This window comes from Aphidius gifuensis, linkage group LG2 (genome assembly GCF_014905175.1).
Source record: "Aphidius gifuensis isolate YNYX2018 linkage group LG2, ASM1490517v1, whole genome shotgun sequence".
Lineage (NCBI taxonomy): Eukaryota > Metazoa > Arthropoda > Insecta > Hymenoptera > Braconidae > Aphidius > Aphidius gifuensis.
In genome coordinates, this window is record NC_057789.1 from 9303404 (window position 1) to 9309429 (window position 6026).

Genomic DNA, 6026 nt, shown 5'->3' on the forward strand with positions numbered 1-6026 from the left:
AGAAAAATAATATAATTAAAAAATACTTATAAAGTGATTTTTTAATTTTTTATTTTTACTACCGTGGGTCTCAAAAGTTGGTAAGATACTGTCAATGGTTCTACTAAAAATTGATCATCTTCAAATTTGGTATTACTGATAAATGCATGTTTTTTAAGATCATCAAAGTCCTGCTGTTGAAATTCAATCATTTCACCATTTTTATACTCAGTCAACTGAAAAAGAGTATAAATTTATTAACCAAGCATTCAATAGATATTTTTAAAAATTATTTTTCAAGTAAGACCTGAACATTTTCCACTTTTGTACGTTGAAGGATTTGGCTAGATGAAATTCTTTGAATAACTTGTGAAACTCTACTCCTGGTAAGATCAAGACCTTTCTGTACACTGCAATGACCTTGAAAATTATTTGCCAATAAATTTTATTAACAAAATATTATTTTAAAAATTTATTATATATACATAATTTAATAAGTTACCAGTATGTTGATTCAACATAATCACTAAAAAAACACAAGTTACTTTCATTATTACAGAAAATATATTTATAATTCGAACATATATTTTGTCTTTTCAAATAGTTCCGATCAGTACAGTAGTTATATTTATATTACAAAATAACAAATTGTTATATTTGAAATATATTTTATGCTCAGGAATTTGTGTTGTTACAGTATTTATTTTGATATTCATATCGTCATAAAATATTTAATAGTATTTGCTATGATAAATTACGTCAACTGACATTTTTTATCCTTTATTTAAAGTCATAAAGTTTGAGTACTTATTTATCAGTCAATATAAGAAAATAAAAAATGAAAGAAATTGTATACACATACCGATAGAAAAAAAGATAATATTAGTTATAAATTATAACTTATAATATTAGTAGGTTGATTTAAAAATATTAGAAACAAAAAAATAAATATGAAATAAAATAATTAGGATATATGTGATATAAATTTCGTGCAATAATTACACTGAATTGTCTTATTTTGAAAATTAAAAAAAATATCTATTCATATATTTATTAATTAGTGTTATGATTCGGATGATTACTCGTCATTATCTCGTACAAATTTTATAATAAAACAGATTTGAAAAGTTATGGAAAGTCGCAATGGTGAGAGAGATTTTGAATATTGTCATTTTTCACATGAAAAAAAAATATATATAAATTTATAAAATTACATTAAGGCAATGAGATCATGTGTTACGTACTGTCGATCATTTTGAATAATATATACAAGAAAAATAGAAGAAAAAATATACAAGGGAAAGCGGGGTAAAATGGAACACTTACGGAAAAAATATGAATCGATGCACGAGAATATAGTATTTTCCGATTAGTTTTTCTCACTAATGAATTAAAAAAATTAAAATAATTTTTAAAAATTGAAAAAAAAAAATTGGGGCAAAATGAAACACAACGAAAAAATTTTATCGTGGGCATACATGTAGATGGTACTTATTTATTTTATGAAAGCATGAGTCGGAGCGTACCCTTTTAGCACAAAAAAGTTGTCTGACTATGTTGGGACTTACATTTAACCTTAAGCTAGCACAGCCTATTTTGTGCAGATCAGTGCAGATTATATTTTCAATTTATGTGCAGAATGAAAAATTTTGAATCCACGTGTGTGTTTACGCGCCATGGATTAAATCGTTTTTGTTTTTTTAATTAATTCAAAATTCGAACGGAAAAGATGTAGCTAAAACATAAATTCGCTGGATGAATGCGCAGCTGCAAACACACACACAGCACTCACACTAATCATAACAAAAATCGTTTTTAATTTAAAATCACATTTATAATTTTGATTACATTATGTGATTTATTTATTGATTACATTTTAATTTAAAAACACTTTGATATTTTTTTGATCACATGTGACTATTCTATCAATGTGATCAATAAATGAATCACATAATGTGACCAAAAAATATAATCATTTCCAATTTAAAATCACATTTATATTTTTGAACACATCATGTGACTTATTCCTTGATCACATTGATATAATAATCACATTTTTTTTAATTCACAATGGTTCACTTTATATATTCTCTGATAAAAATGATTTCTCCGATTTTCTTTGATTTTTCTCCGCATAAAAATTTCGAAGAAAAATCAGAGTAGAACAATAAATCCTTTTTTCTGATTATCTCCGACTTGTTCTGGTTTTTACCGATTTTTGTCCGCATTTTCTCTGTGTTTTTTAAACCTCGGAGAAATCATTTTCACCAGAATTTTTCCGGCATTACTCCGTTTTTGGTCAATTTCTTCAGAAATTGTTGCGACATGAGATCAACGCTGAATTTTTATCTCCTTTATTGATCTCATGCCAAGATAATTTTGCCAGTACTAATTTCATGCTCCACGAAATTATTTTGGCACCAATCTCATGCTGGAGTAATTTCTCTGACATATCTTCTGCAGTGGGCTAAAAACAGAGTAATGCCGGAGAAATGTTTCCGCTGCAAGGAATTATCCAAAAAATGTTTAAATTACTTTTTATTTTATTATATCACAGTAAATTTATTAATTTTTATTTATTTATATTTTATTTGAAGACAAAAAAAAATGATTATCTATTTGTCAAATATAAATGAATCAATTAATTTCACTATCACTACAACTCTTATTTTTAGAAACGTGGTCCATATTTAATCAGTAACATTGAAGCCGTTCTTAAATCTAAAATTTATATAGATAAAACAAAATATATTTATAAATTGATAAAGAAATACGAACGAGTCTAGATAGTTCGACCATGTCGATTTGGTAAATCATCATCCATTGATACTATTTATAATTTATTTAATATTTGGTGGTGAGCTAGAAATTTTTAAACAATACGGCTCCTATATTTCTACAGATAGTGATAGTATAGAAAAACATCCAGATGTCAAATTTAACTTTTCAAGATTACAGATTAACTCATTAGAAAAGTTTGAAAAATCATTAATAAAACAAATTCAAATTGAAATTGAAATTGAAGTTGATGATTGTGACAACAGATCTATTTCAATAATTATTGATAGACGAATTTTAAGAAAAAAATGAATATGATGTACTGATTAACCGTTTAAATAAAAACTAAGAAATACAAGAGAAATACTATTTCTTCACTAACTTAAAATCCTACCATGTAGATTTTTTTTCGTAACTGGTATTTGCCGGTATTTTGTAATTAGTTTAGGGCTAAATGATTTGATTGATTTATCACTATCCAAAGAAACTTAAAAATACGTTTAAAGAGCAACTTTATCAAAGATATGAAATTACATTATAACGGATACAGGTTCAGTAAAACAACCAAATTTGTCTTAAATCTAGAGGCAGTATTTCAGTGTATTCAGTCAGGCAAAATTGGAAGCTATTGATGTCACACAACGCAACACCGGCTGCAACATAGCGACAAAACTGATCAAGAATTATCCTGAAAATATTTTCTTCAATTTCTCGAAGATCCTTGTTTCAAAATTACTAAACACGAATTCATGTATAATGTCCTTCTGATGAAATGAAGCTGATATCACTCTTTGGTAAAAATATTACTATAGCATTACTCTGGCATTTCTTCGATTTTGGCCCATTGTCGGAGAAATTACTCTGGCATGAGATTGATTTCGGAATAACTTTGAGAGGCATGAAATTAGCACCGGCAAAGTTATTTCGGCATGAGAACAATGAAGGAAATAAAAAAAAAATTCAGCTATAACCTCATGTCGGAGTAATTTCTCCGTCAGTGGTCTTATGTTAGAATAACTTCTCAGGAAATGGGCGAAAAACGGAGTAATGCGGGAAAAAGCCGGAGTAATTCCGGAAAAATATTTCCATCAGAGGACTTACCGATTCATAAGATCATACTAAATTTGATCGAACATCATCAGCTTATTTATTGCATAAAAATTTCGAAGGAAAATCGGAGTAAAACAATAAATCATTTTTTCCGATTACCCCGACTTGTTCTGATTTTTAAAACTCGGAGAAATCAATTTCACCAGGATTTTTCCGGCATTACTCCCTTTTTGGTCCATTTCTCCAGAAATTATTCTGACATGAGATCAATGCTGAATTTTTATCTCCTTCATTGATTTCATGCCGGAATAACTTTGCCGGTACTAATTTCATGCCCCACGAAAATTAATGTTTGATGTTAAAAATTTAGTCTTTTTCTATATTTAATGATAATTAATTAACTAATAATTTTTTTTTTTTTTGTTTCATATTTTCGGTCCCAAAGTTTTTGAATGCTTAAAACGAAAATTTCATCTCAATTACTTCAAAAGTTATGACATTTATTTCTTTTACCTGATAAAAATCAATACTATTAGCGAATCAAAGATTTTCCTTCTGAGACAATTAGAGCAGCAACCTATGCAAAGCAGTATAAAACTGATTATTAATTTAAACAATTAAAAACAATTGAAGTAATATTTTCTAAACAAAAACTTAAACAATTTCTAATACCTAAAGAAAAAATAATTTAACATAAATTTTACAATCAAAATCATATTTCGTAATAATTAAACTCCATTAATTTTTTATATTTATGTTTAAATATTTCGAAAATCAATATTTTCTTTGTTTTTTATTTTTGAAAAAATTCAGTTTCAGTTCATGTATAGATAAAAAAAAATTTGTATACAAAATATATTATTTATAAATTGAAAAAGTGATAAATATTTCAAGACGTAATATAATTTTTTATGTACTCGACAATAAATATAACAAAGGACGTAAACATGTTATCTATTTAGCCTTCGAATATTTCAATATCATAATAAAAAAAAAAATATTCATTTGGTGTAGAAAATAAAATTTATTTCTTCATAATCGTGAAAACTTTTAAATAGAACTCACTGAAAAAAAAAAAAATTAAACAATTGACAATAATAATAATCATGAAGATAATAATAATTATTCTCGCTTTGTCAAGTTTTATTTTTAAAAATATTACAACTGCGTAAGTATTTATTTAAAAATAATAAAAAATAAATATTCAAAATTTTTATAAATATCAATTTGATGAAATGTAAATAAATTTTAGATCTCACTTTACATTCTCTCTTTCACTGGGACAAAAATCATTAATTCAAGTTGCAATAAACGTTTGGAATAATCCATTAATAAAATCAAAAATGAAAGACCAAAATTTCTTAAGTGCAAGCTTCTTTCGAGATTATGATTTATTACCATCACCAACGATACCTCGAAGATTAAAAATTGATGTATTTCAAATAATTGAAAAACTAGAATTGCCAATTGGGCAAACAGATGAGTTGATTTATATTATTGAACCAATTGGAAAAAAAATGTTTGATTTTTTATCAGATATACATAAAAAATTAGGTGACTTTGATGAAGATAATCCATCATTAAATGACTATATTGATAATATTAAATGGACAATTGATGGACAAATTGATCATGCAAAAACATTAATGGCTGTATTTGACAGCAACGTTAACAAATCTTTACCTCATGAAGAAATCAATAATATATTTATGTTTGTTGAAGCATGTAAATATTCTCATTTATATGAAATAATAGAGATATGGAATAAAATATTTCTAAGAGATAGGCAAGATATAATCTCTGCATTAAACAATAGAGAGTCAGTAAACATTGGTGGCAAATATCCTTTAGACTGGTTTACGAAAGACACTATTCGCTATTGGATATTAACGCATTTCGATAATCCCGATTATAATTCCTTTGACCAATATACTACTCTAAGCTTAACACGTGGAATGCTTGAAGTTCATAATAGAAATTATATATCTAGAGATGATGAAAGTTTTAAGATTTTTCTACAAAAATCAAGTTTGGCTGAAGACGATGCAGAAGATGATTACATACTAGATGTTTTATTACCTATAAACAGTGATATAATGACAAGTAATAATTTTGTATTTTTAATCCAACGATTGACAAGAGAAAAGGGATTGGATTATTTAAAAAATCATCAAGAATTTTCATTGACAAAATTGATTGATTCATGGCCATGGAGATAC